We start from the raw sequence: 13,650 nt of genomic DNA, 5'->3' as shown, positions 1-13,650 counted from the left end.
TTAAGGATTCAGGGTGGGAGAGTTTATAAGAGGCTTGGACTACTTCTGTGTCTTTGTTGTGCTTATCTGGGAGGGGGAGGTGTGTGTCTGTTCCCAAACATCTTTCTGCAGCTTCAGGCATATCCCTCGAGCCTGCTTTTAGCTTCTCTATCTTAGTGCACCTGAAGGGAAAGGAATGTGCTTATTAAGGCCCACTGTTTTACTGGGGCCCATTGTATGAGGGTGAAGTTTGGCGGTTACCTACGAGACTTTCCTCCTACTTCCCTCTGTGCCTGAGCTGTCTTATCTGTGTTTTAGTGCCTGCTCCTTCTGTCTGCTTGTAGTTAGAAGAGAAGTGATTTCCTTGAAATGCATGAGGCTAGAAAGGGAGCTGGAACTTAAAGTGGCGGTGTTTGTCCAAGATGACGGTGCTCCTGCTGTGTCAGTCACCAGCTGTGTGACTAATGCTTGGCTTCAGGATTATGCATTTCGATTCCAATTTTCTTTTGAGAATAAGTAGTATTGGAGGAGTGTTCCCTTGGTGTCTCCCGGACGAGAGAATACAAGAGGATTTGGACTTATCCTGAAGCATGGAGGATTTAAATTAGACTTATGAAGGCACTTACATGATTTTTGCTTGGATCCCTTTCTGGGTTCTGGTGGGTGGATAGACTGGACTTCCTATGCTATTACAATCAATGAGGATGCTAATAATCAGCCTTTGTCCACACAGATAATTACGTGCTTTTAAAATCCAGAGAAACAGAAGAGCTGCAGGCTACGTTGTTCCCGCTAAGCAAACAATGTGAAGGGGCTGGAAGGGAGAGGTTTGACATCTAGATCACAGTGGTCTTCTACAATGTTAGTGCTAATCCCTGGCCCAGCCTCAGGGAAACATGATCCCTTGTGGTCTTTTATTATTCTTGGAACTCAGGGGAGAGAAACGGGCTGAAGCTTGAGAAATTTCAGAAACAATTAAGGACATACTTCTTCATAGAGAGGGTTGGTTGTCACAAGTGCCAGGGAAGAGGAGGGCTTCTTCGTTGTCAGCCAGATCTTCTAGAAAACACCCCCCCAGCCCCTTTTGTCACCAATATACCAGTCTATCAGTGAAAAGCTAGTGTTCTGTTTGGGTTATCATGCCTTTTCTTTAACCTCCCAGTGAGTCCCAGGGGCCAGTTCAAGGCAGGAAGAAAACATCTACTAAATACCCATCAGGAACCAGGCTCAGAGCATGAAGGAGAGACTGGAGTCCTCAGACAGCACAGGCATGCATACAGAGGACCCTAGTGCAAAGCCGCAGGGGGTCTGGCTATAGTGGAGCAACACCATGCCATGGGAGCTTGGGACCAGGGGTCAGAGCAAGGTCCTTGGAGATGACACTTTGGTTTGGCCTGAAGAAGGTGAGAACTTGAAAGTGCTGAGATGAGAGAGGGGAGGATTCGGGCAGAGGGAATGGTGTAAGCAAAGACACAAAGCAAGGGAGGCCAGCGGATGTGAAGGGAATAGTGGGTCATCTGCTTTGGCTGAAAAATAGGGGTTGGCAAGGGCAGGGGGAAGGAGTCTGGCTGAGGCTGCACGGTGGATATGGTGGATGGGCAGGGTGGGCTTAGAATATCAAGTGAAGTGCTGGAGGTTCTTGACCTGCAGAGGGTCATGCTCAGAGGTGTGTGAGTGAACGGGACATGGGGATAGTACACAGAGAGTGTATATGTGTAAAAGTGTGTGTGTGTGCACATGCGCGTGTGTGTTCTTCTGGTAACTTCGTTATGAAACATCTTGAACACCAGTGTGTCCATTTCAGAAATACATTTCTTCATTCTTTATGGTGTAGTGATCAAAAGTGTCTCTGGAATCAGACACACCTGGGCTCTGCCACTTACAATGTGAGTGAAAACTTGCACACAACCTCTCTGAGCCTCTGTTTCTTTTGCATCTAGAATTGAGGTAATAGAACTTGCCAGAGACATGGCAAGGATCAGGTGAGGTATGTGTAAAGCACTAGCATGCTGCCTACTGTATAGTAAGTGGTCTGTACATTCTAATACTGTTGGGTACTGTTGTTATTTCACTGCCCTGGTCACCATCCAGAGCCCCCCAACCCCCTGCCCTGCTCTTTCAGGTCTGGGGGCTGTGGCTTCCTACACACTGATGCTCTCCTGGCTGGAGAACTCCACTCCCATGTCTCAGTTAGGTTCCTTGGGCCTGTCTGAAAGCTGATGGGAGAAGCTCTCTTGAGGAGTACCTCTGATAAAGAGGGAGCCTTTGCAAGAGACTGGAGAGCGTGGCCCTGTGCTTCTGGTGGAGTTGAGGGAGACACTGTTGAGTGGGGGTGAGAAATATTAAAGGCACATGGGAAGGAAGGGAGGTGGGTGGGCAGGCAGAGGGATCCAGATACTCGGAACCCTCAAACCAGATGCTTACACATATCCACCCATGCTGGGGTCTGTCCCACAGACCCTGACCCAGTGATGGATGAATAACTTGCACTGACGCAGATATTATGCTTGTCGGTCGACTGAGAGTCCGGGTCGCTTACAGACTCCCTGGAGAGTGCTGTAAACAGTTGCGACCATGGCCTAGACTAGCCAGCGAGACTTGCATTTATTCAGTAAAGATTAATTGACAAAGGCTTGAGTCAACACCACTAGAGGGTAATTGACATTGTGAACCTCCCAGTAGAAAGCCATTAAGCACCCTTGTAGATCAAAGGTTAGTCTTAGGACCACATGAGTAAACAAGCCAGTTAGATAAACTCCCCCACATTCCTTTGTATTTACTTTTAATCCTTTTAATTTAAGGTAAAGGGACTAGACTGCCTTCAGCCAGATTGATTACTGAAGTTATGCCAACTCTCAGGCCTTCCAAGAGGCTTTGTGGCTATTATAACTAAAATTTTTCCCATCAGCCTGACTGAACCCCCACATACCCACTTCGTGGCTCCTGTGGCAAGAAGAGCTGGACAAAACTTTTTTGGTTGTGTGGTTGACTCTTCCATGTTTTGGTAGAGGTAGACACAATCTCCTACTGGCCATGATAGGAGGCAGGTGTCACAGGCTGCCTTTAGGACTCAACCCTGGGGCCCTGCCTAGGGAGAACGTGGAAGGCTCTTCCACTTGAAGGAGCCAGGACTCACCACCCGGAGTGAGGATGGCCTGTCTTTTGTCCCTGGTTACAGCTCACCTGATGGCCCAAACTGAAAAACTGTGAGGTTGTGAGCTCAGCTAACCACCTGAAAGGAAGTGTCCCAACCTGGCTTCCCCCCGGCTCCACAATTACCTCACAAAGTGTGGAGTTCACAGGTGTTGGTTGACCTTGACTCCTGGGCACTGTCAGCCCTCAGCTGTGGAAGAAATGCTGCCAACGTTTCAGAATTGCCTGAGTGTAGGATTTTCCAAAGTTCCATATTGATGATGTTACCCCAGGAGGGAGGAGAAATGACTGTGAAATTTCCCAGGCTCATAAAGGTGACAATATGGCCTCTCCACATGGGGAGGCAGACAGACCCAGGTGCCCAGGTTTGTAAAAGGTGCTAGCAGTGAGGGAGAGATCAGAGTCCTTTTCTTCTTCCTCTGGCTTCTTGTCCACCAGCAGAGTCACCATGACTTGTAGATTGTCTTGCCTGGGCTCCCGAGTGGAGTCTGCAAATCCAGGTCCTGGGCAACCACTCAGAGATATGGTTATGACCCAGCTCTCAGCTCCATCTTGCCCGGTGGGCCCTGGTCTGGTTGCTGCTGCATCATGGCCAGCGCCTGCTACTGTGGCCTCACTGGGGGCTTTGGCACTGGTTCCTGTGGACACAGATTCAGCTACCACTCTGGCAGCACATGTGGGCCCAGCACTGCCTGCATCACCATTGTGTTGGCCAATGAGAGCCTCCTCATGCCCCTCGACGTGGAAATTGCATGGTGCATAAAGCAGGAGGAGAAGGAGAAGATCAAGTGCCTGAATAGCAGGTTTGCTGCCTTCTTCCACAAGGTGGGTGTCCTGGATCACACCCTTCCTGAACCCCCACCATATGCACAGCCGGGACTGGGCACTGAGGAAATAATCAGAGCCAGGCAAGTCTTTGCCTGCCTGAGGTCCCAGTCTGATGGGAGAGGCACACAGACAGACAGACAGACAGACAGACAGACAGGCACAGGAACCCAAGGCCCAGAAAGACTCTGACAGTTCAGATACAGAGAGCTTGTGGAAGAAAGATGCCAAATTTCAAAACTTCAACAAATTTAGTTTAAAGATCTTAGTTGGATTTTATATGCAATTTTAGAATTGGGCAGCCCTTAGAACTGATCAGAGGAACTCTGGCTGCACTGTGGTCCCAAATACTTATGGACAGAAAACAGAAAGTGACACATGGAAAACAGAAGTGAGGTACAGAAACAGCTGGATTGTTTACAGCTGGTGTTTGTGAACATTTGGCTGCCTGTGATTGACTGAAGCTCAGTTACCGTGATTGGCTGAGACTCAGCTATTTGTTAAAAAGGATAATTCTGAAGTTAGGTTTGTAAGGGATAATTGGAAGGACAGCCGAGAAAGGAATGAGGCCAATAGAACCAAGTTCAGGCAAACTGATTTATTGTCAGTCCTGCCAGGCTACCTCCTGACAAGAGCAGAGGAGGCAGTCCTACTTATAGGCTATTGCAAGGTTTTATAGGGCGTAGAACTGGGTTAGGGTGAAGGAAAAAGTAAACAGAGCGGGGGGTCCTTTGTGCCAGGTGTCTGACTGCTTCCTGTAGATGTTTTTCTTGCCAGTTCTGTTGTGTAAGGTAGATGTCTTGACCGCATCCTGGAACAGCTGGCTCTGGTCAGACAGTTACAGGTGGGTTTGGGGTGGGGGGTTTTACTTTTGGCCTTTGGGGCTTAGGTCTGTGGGAGGGAGAAACAGTCCAGTTGGGTGGACCCTAACAAGGTTTCAGTTTGTTTGCCTACTAAGTCGGATTGCGGGTCATCATGTAAAAACTCAAAGGGAGACTTCTTCAGGTCAAATCTAGTTTAACAATTCCCTTACTTTTGGTCAGTCTCTCAATTTTCTAAAATAATATATATAGTTCCATGTAACCAGAAGTGTTGGCAACTGCACAGACTTCTCCCTGTTCAGCCTGTAGGTAATCTAGAGCAATTCTATTATCTAGTACAACTTTAGCGAGAATATTGGAAGTCTATTGTGCAATCATAGCCTTTGCAGTAGAATCTGCTATAGAGCCTACTGTGAGAGGTACATTTTAAATCATTGCCTCATTCATGTTTACACCAAGCTATGGAAAAAGGGATCTAACATATCATGCTCATCCAGAAGGGTTAAAGTCTCCTGATGATGCTCTTTTTAACCTATGATGTAGTTTAGGAAGAGCAGACCAGTGTTCTGTTTCTGACTGATTATGGAGCAACAAAGTTACCATTATAATTCCTAACCTGCGTTGGTCCATCATTTTCCATCCTTCAAGGTATGAGGGTTGCCCAAGCGTAAGGTTGGCTACAACTCCACAAAGAAAAGTATACCCCATGAGTGCACACAAGACCCTTTTTTCAGTTCTATTGTTCATGAATACATTACTACGAATGTATTCCTAATTCCAACTAGGAATGTTGGAATTAGCAGTTTCTGCCCAAGGATCTGAGGTAGAGTTATTATAGGTTAAAAGAGTGCTGGCCAGGCACGGTGGCTCACGCCTGTAATCTCAGCACTTTGGGAGGCTGAGGCGGGCGGATCACGAGGTCAGGAGTTTGAGACCAGCCTGACCAACATGGTAAAACCCTGTCTCTACTAAAAATACAAAAATTACCTGGGTGTGGTGGCACGCACCTGTAATCCCAGCTACTCAGGAGGCTGAGGCAGGAGAATCGCTGGAATCTGGGAGGCAGAGGTTGCCGTGAGCTGAGTTTGTGCCACTGCACTCCAGGCTGGGCGACAGAGCAAGACTCCATCTCAGGAAAAAAAAAAAGTGCTGTAGTACCCTGGCACATAGGTCAATTTGCAAGAAAATCTGTTTGGTCTTTTGGTGCAAACTTGTCTTGTAATATACTCATTAGTCTTGGTTCTTGAATCACATGACTGGGTTAAAGTAAAACAGGTCATAAGAACAAATGAGTCTGGAAGTCTAATTCCATAATAGGGACCACTGCTGTAATACATCATAGATTGATCCCTTATGAAATAGTTACTGGAAGGCCTATGCCCTAATAATAGAACCTCATTTATTTTCTACTCTTCTAAACTCTGACATAACTAAATGCTGCAAGGTTTTAATGCATTATGCCAAAGTATATTTTCACCAGGTAAAGGAAGCTTTTCAAGATCTATCCACTGAGGACAATCAAACCCTTTACAACCTAGAACCCAGAGATCAGGTTATCTGGAGACTATATCTGAGAAAGACTGCCATGGAGCCCCATTGGAGGGGACCATACCAAGTTCTTATCACCCACTCTTCAGCAAAACATCAGGGCCTTGAACTTTGGGTTTACATCTCACAACTCAAAAGGGCCCATTCAGACTCTTAGAACTGCACATCCATTGGAGACCTTAAGATAAAGCCAACAGGAGAAGTTTCTTCCCAGAAGCAGACAGTATTCTAGATGTGGACAGCTTTCCCAAGACCATGGATCAAGACTTCTCAGTTGCCATGCAACTCTTACCTTCCTTAAATTTTTCCTTGCTTACACCTTCCTCATTCGCTTGGCAGGATAATGTTGTAATTCGAAATTCACAATCAGTAGCTTCTGAGAGTAACTTTTTTTTTTTTTTTTTTGAGACAGAGTCTCTATTGTCCAGGCTGGAGTGCAGTGGTGTGATCTTGGCTCACTGCAACCTCTGTCTCCCGGGTTCAAGCAATTCTCATGCCTCAGCCCCCCAAGTAGCTGGGATTACTGGCATGCGCCACCACACAGGCTAATTTTTGTATTTTTTTGGTAGAGACGGGATTTCACCATGTTGGCCATGCTTGTCACAAACTCCTCACTTCAGATGATCTGCCTGCCTCAGCCTCCCAAAGTGCTAAGATTATAGGAGCAGGCCACCATGCCCAACCTTCTGAGAGTAACTTGATGGAGTGTTGTATCTGTCATGTCGAACTGAAATCTTTACATGACCTATAAAGTCCACCTATTGGCCAACTTCAGCAACATCCCTAATGCAACTGTTTGTTCAAATTACAGCTATGTTCTCAACTTAAGTCACTGCCCCCACCTCCTATAGGGGATCTCCATTCTCCAATCCCACATCTCAGACACTTCTGTGATTGTCAGGCTGGACAACAGCCAGGACCTGAACATGGACTGCATCATTGCCGAGATCAAGGCACAGTATGACAACATTGTCACCTACAGCTGGGCTGAGGCTGAGTCTTGGTACCACAGTTGCCTGCCAGATGTGGCACCTGCCTACTAGATGTGGCAGTTGGGAGGGCAGGATGTGAGATACCTATTAGATAGACTTATTTTTTCTGGGGATTCTGATCCCTATGGATAGTAGGCCAATAGCTCTCAGGTTGGGGTGGCGGGGCAGGACTGCCATGTGTGGTTGCACAGGCTGAGCCTGCAACTGCACAGGCACAGCCTGCACAATCATCCCTAAAGGATGGGATATCCCACAATGAGCCTCATGAGCATCTCTGCTTCCCCCAGTTCGGGGAGGTGAAGGCCACAGTGATCAGGCACGGGGAGACTATGGGCCACAGCAAGGCGGAGATCAAGGAGCTGAACTGCATGATCCAGAGGCTGACGGCCGAGGTGGAGAATGCCAAGTGCCAGGTATGGGGCATCTGTGCCCAAGGCCAGAGAGACTGATGGCCTAACCTTTGTCACCCAGCCTATGTGTGCCCTACCTGGATCTCAGCATTCATTCTCCAGTCCCTTTGTCCATGCAGAGTCCCTGGTTGTGGTCAGTCAGGGAGTCCCAGGTGATGAAGGCAAGAGGCCCAGTTTCTGAGGTGCTCCCAGCTGAATGGCAGACTGGGCATATCCAGGCAATGGACAGAGAGACCATAACCTATCTTGTTCTCTTCTGGTCCCCCAGAACTCCAAGCTGGAGGCGGCGGTGACCCAGTCTGAGTGGCAGGGTGAGGTGGCCCTTAGCGACGACTGCTGCAAGCTGGCCGAGCTGGAGGGCACCCTGTAGAAGGTCAAGCAGGACATGGCCTGCCTGATCAGGGAGTACCAGGAGGTGATGAACTCCAAGCTGGGCCCCGATGTGAAGGCTGCCTCTTCTTGCCAACTTTTAGATGGTGAGGAACAAAGGTGGGTGCAACCTGCACAGCTGGGCCCAGAGCTCATCTGCATAAACCCACCCCACTTTTTAGCACCATCACTGACCCAGCCCTCACTACTACTTCTGTTTTCATCTTGGAACACTTTTAGGACCTCTACCAGTATTGAGCGCAGTCCAAGGAGTGGCGTCTTAGTTGAGGTCCACAGGCCGATTTCCAATAGGCTCCTTGCATGATCTATTAGGGACAATGGTTTGTCTGTAAATGTTCAAGAACTTGTTCTCTGAGATGAACAACGCCCTAATTTATAACACTTACTGATTTCAGAGTTGTATATACTTCTGTCATGGCTGATTTCAGGCTGTTGCTCTGACTTCATGTAGAATTGGCTAGAAATGTACACAATAGGCTCTTGTGAGCTGGTGGGAACTGGTTCAAGAAACCGCTGGTTGGGGCCAGGATGGAATGGTGCCTCACACTGAAAGACAAATAGGAAGATATTTGTCTCTTCTATTAGATGAAAAACCTGAGGCTTAGGGAGACTGTGGGGGTCGAGGAATCAGACTGGTACGGAGTTATTGGGACAGTTGGAGAATACTTTTGTGTCCTGCTGCATTTTCACAGGCTCCCCTTCCCGGGGGGATCTGGGAGAGCCTGGCACTTGTGTTCTTTTGGAACAGGGTTGGGACGATGCTGGGACTTTGAGGGTGCTAGACCCAGGTCTTCCCTCCACTCACCTTCTGGGAGAGGCTGGGTGACCCCTTGCTTGACTGAGTTCAGAGCTGGTGACCACATGGCCTCTGGTGTCATTGTCAGGAATTAATGCCCAGTGCTAATGCTGACATTTTCTCTCCTGCACCAGGCTGTGTGATGGCATCCATGCTGTGAATATCTGTGAGTAATTCTGGCCCTGAAGGGAGACTCTGAGGTTTGCCAACGGGAAGAATTTTCTAGCTCTGAGGGTGGAGATACCAAGGGAGAAGTGGTTCCATTCGTTTACAACTACACAGTTATAAAGAGGGAGCCAAACGACAAGTCTTCAGTGGAATCATTCCTTATGCCAGACTTGTCAGAGTGGCAGTCTTATTATCCTCACCATAGTGGAGGAACCAGAATGCATCACCTCAAAATATGTATCTTTAACATAAATATTTATCTTTTTTTTTGAGACAGAGTCTCACTGTGTCACCCAGGCTAGAGTGCAGTGGTGTGATCATGGCTCACTGCAGCCTTGACCTCCTGGGCTCAAGCCATCCTCCCACCTCAGCCTCCTGAGTAGCTGGATCTATAGGTGTGTACCACCACACCTGGCTAATTTTTTTCTTTTTTTTTTTCGTAGAGGTAGTGTATTAGTCCGTTCTCTTGCTGCTCTAAAGACATACCCGAGAGTAGGTAATTTATAAAGGAAAGAGGTTTAATCAACTTATAGTTCATCATGGCTGGGGAGGCCTCAGGAAACTTACAATCATGGCAGAAGGTGAAGGGGAAGCAAGGCACCTTCTTCACAAGGCAGCAGGAAGTAGAAGTGCCAGGAGGGGAGATGCCAGATGCTTATAAAACCATCAGATCTCATGAGAACTCACTCATCTTCATGAGAATCACGTGTGGGATACTGCCCCAGTGATCCAATCACTTCTCACCAGGTCCCTCCCATGACACATAGAGATTATAGAACTACAATTCAAGATGAGATTTGGTTGGGGACACAACAAAACCATATCAGATGGGGTTTCGCCATGTTGCCCAGGCTGGTCTTGAACTCCTGAGCTCAAGTGATCCACCTGCCTTGGCCTTCGAAAGTGTTGAGATTACAGGTGTGAGCCGCCGTGCCTGGCCTGATATAAATATTTTATCAAGCTAAAAGCAATTAAGAAGATGCAGGGGAGCTCTCTGCTTTCCCTGTGTTTGCCTAAAAGCAGAACAGAGAATGACAAAGACAAAGGTCTTTCTATCCTCTCCGCTTTTCTGCCTAAAGCCAAGATGTAAATTCTCCTTACAACCATTATGAGCTTAGAGGTGGCGCCAGAGGAATCTGGGTGGACTTTACTCTATTAGTTTACCCATAAATTTACCTTCCCACCTTTTCTCATCTTTGGAAGCCTTAAACTGCTTTTCTTTGTCTTGTCATTTCTCTAAAATTGATTATTCCTTGTTGAAGATGAATATACAGTTGGCCTTCTGAATCTGTGGATTCAACCAACTGCAGGTTGAAAATATTTGGAAAAAAACTATACTGAACATGCACAGATTTTTTTCTTTTCATGACTCTCTGAACAATACAATATAACAACTATTCAGATAGCATTTACATTGCATTGGATATTATAAGTAATCTAGAGGTGATTTAAAGTATATGGGATGATGTGTATAGGTTAAATGCAAATACTATGCCATTTTATATAAGGGACATGAACATCTTCAGATTTTGATATTTGCAGGCGTCCTGGAACCAGTCCCTCATGAGTACTGACGAATGACTACATAAACCACACAGCCTGTGTGTGCCCTACCTGGGTCTCAGCATTCATTCTCCAGTCCCTTTGTCCACGTAGAGTCCCTGGTTGTTACTTTTCTCCTTCCATGCCGTGCGCTGCTCATGTTGGTAAACTTGCTTGTTTTTCTCTTGTTAATCTGTCTGTTGTTGCAGGAGTCTGTCTCAACTACAAATTTATGTGGGTTGAAGAAAATTATAATTTCTCCCCTTCGGTAGGAAGCTCTTATTCTCTCCCTGTCCAAACATACTTGTCCATGTTCAAGATGTCAGTCACTTTACTGGATTAAAACATTCATTTAATCTTCTTTAAATACATGTGGATTGAATGAGCTGTCATCAAATCCACATGTCGTAGATCCTGAGGTTGTCCTGATTTTTTTTTCTTTTCTTTTGAGACAGGGTCTCAGCCGAGTATGGTGGCTCACCCTTGTAATCCCAGAACTTTGGGAGGCCGAGGCAGGTGGATTGCTTGAGCCTAGGAGTTTGAGACCAGCCTGGGCAATATAGTAAGAGCTCACATTTATGGAAAGAAGGGATTGAGGCTGGGTGCGGTGGCTCACACCTGTAATCCCAGTACTTTGGGAGGCTGAGGCAGGTGGGTCACTTGAGGTCAGGAGTTTGAGACCAGCCTGGCCAACATGGTGAAACCCTGTCTCTACTAAAAATACAAAAAATTAGCCAGGCATGATGGTGCTTGCCTGTAATCCCAGCTACTTGGGAGGCTGGGGCATAAGAATTGCTTGAACCTGGGAGGTGGAGGTTACAGTGAGCCGAGATCGTGCCACTGCACTCCAGCCTGGTTGACAGAGTGAGACTCCATCTCACACACACACATACACACACACACACACACAAAAAAAAAAAAAAAAAAAGAAAAAGAGGAAAGGAAGAAGGGATTGAGATTAAACCCCAAGATGGACTCACTCCTAGTCAGGGTGTCAGTCCCTGGCCCAGACTACAGGGAAGCAATGCCATCTTCACCCCTGGAGATGGAGGTAAGCAGAAGCCATCCTCCTGGCTGCTCCCAGCTGGTAGGAAGCCAGTCCTGATTGGAGGTGGGGCTTTTTGGGACCAGCTTCCATCCCTACCAAAGGGTTTAACTTCTCGTTGCTGTCCCTGTGTAGGTGTGAGCAGCTCCTTGGTGTGGTTGCATGTGGAGCCCTCTTGGCCAACTGCACCTGCGGCATCAGCTCCTGTGGGATGGGGCCTGTGTCAGCAGCTGCAGGAAGTGTTAAGTTGTCAGAGCTTGAGGATGCACCCAGCGCAGCCTCTCACACTTGCAAGGGTCCCAGCTGGCCCTACTTGACCTTGTGCAGCCTGGTGGTGGGGCGCCACTGCTTGACCCACCCTGATCCATGTTCTCTGCTTCCCATTTCTTACTTCTTGTTGTGTGGGAATCCCTCTTCCTTGGCCCCTGCTGCCCCCAAGCTGAGAAAGGCTGTTGAGAGGAGTGGCACGTAGCCCATGGGCGTGTCCTGTTTGAGGATTCTGGCCCGACTGAACCCACGAAGAGAATAGCCTCTCACCAGCCATCTTCCAACCTTCCCCTTCCCTTGCTGTCTTGCTCTTCCCTTCCCTTCTCCGGTCTTCTTTTCCTCCTTGTTTCTTGCTAGCTTTAGAAGGCTAAAATTTAATAGACTTTAATAGACTGACAATGCCAAGTGTGAATCAGCTGAAACTTTCATGGAGTGTAAAATGATTTAGTTGCTTTGGAAAACAGTTTGTCAATTTCTTATGGAGTTAAACATGCACTTATCAAATGATGCAGCAATTCCACTCCTGGGTATTTCCTCAAAAGAAATAAAAGCAGATCTATACGGAGACTTGTACATGAATTTTATAGAAACTTTATTTATAATAGCCCCAAATTGGAAACAATCCAAATGTGTACTAGTAGATGAATGGATAAACAAATTGAGATACAGTCATACAATAAAATATTATTCAGCAACAAAAAATAGTGAACTAGATTCATTCAGTGGTGATTAGATTGCAGCATACATCTGTCAAAATTTGTTGAACTGTACTTTTAGAATGTGTGCGCTTTATTGAGATACAATTGTATGCAAATTATCTCAATTAAGTTGATAAAACAATGATTTAAAATGCATAAGATATTTAGAAATAAATCTAACACATATGCAAAAGACTTACACCTAGAGAAATATAAACATTATACAAAATGTTATAGGAAACAAAAGATAAAGAAGACATAATTAAATGAAGAGATATATCATGTTCTTAGATAGGAAGCTTTACTATCATAAATATGTTAATTATCCTTAAACTGATCTACAGAGTTGATGCAATTACACTCAAATTCCAAACAAAGATTTACATAATTCTTGACAAGTTGATTCTAAAATTTATGGGGAAGAACGAAGGTCAAGAATAGCTAAGGAATGATGAAAAGGAAGAAATAGGTACTCTCTATTTCAGGGATTATAATGTATTATAGAGTTATAGTAATTGAGAAAGTATAGTACCCACACAAGAATAGACAAACTGGCCAATGGAACAAAATAGCCCTAAATTTATTTGTAAATAAATCAATGATTTTGTTGTACAATAGAAGTGGTATGGCAGATCAGTAGTGAAAAGGACTATGCATTGGTTAACCACATGTAAAAAATAAAATTAGGTCCCCGTTCTCTCTTATACACAAAATCAGTTTCAAATTAATTTAAATTACAAATATCAAAAGCAAAACTTTAAGAGTTTCAGAAGAAAATATTGGAGAATATTTTTCTGACCTTGGTGTAGAGAAGGATTTAAATGGATTCCTCCATTTAAACAAGGCACATAAAATGCTCAACATAAAAGACTGATAAATTAGATTACATTAAAACTATCAACTTTATTTTTCAAAATAGGTGACAAAGTGAAAAGATAAGCTGTAAACGATAATATTTGTGATATATATAAGTGATATAATAGTAATACTCAGAAATATAAAGAACACTTATAGTC

At 45.7% G+C, this 13,650-nt stretch overlaps 1 pseudogene; it reads left to right on the top strand.

The window, feature by feature from the left end:
* The first annotated feature begins 3,720 nt into the window (after positions 1–3,720).
* On the top strand, positions 3,721–11,179 carry LOC105474401 (keratin, type II cuticular Hb1-like; annotated as a pseudogene).
* Positions 11,180–13,650: the final 2,471 nt, after the last annotated feature.

Source organism: Macaca nemestrina, chromosome 10 (assembly GCF_043159975.1).
Source record: "Macaca nemestrina isolate mMacNem1 chromosome 10, mMacNem.hap1, whole genome shotgun sequence".
Taxonomy (NCBI): domain Eukaryota; kingdom Metazoa; phylum Chordata; class Mammalia; order Primates; family Cercopithecidae; genus Macaca; species Macaca nemestrina.
This window is presented reverse-complemented; position numbering and strand designations above follow the sequence as displayed.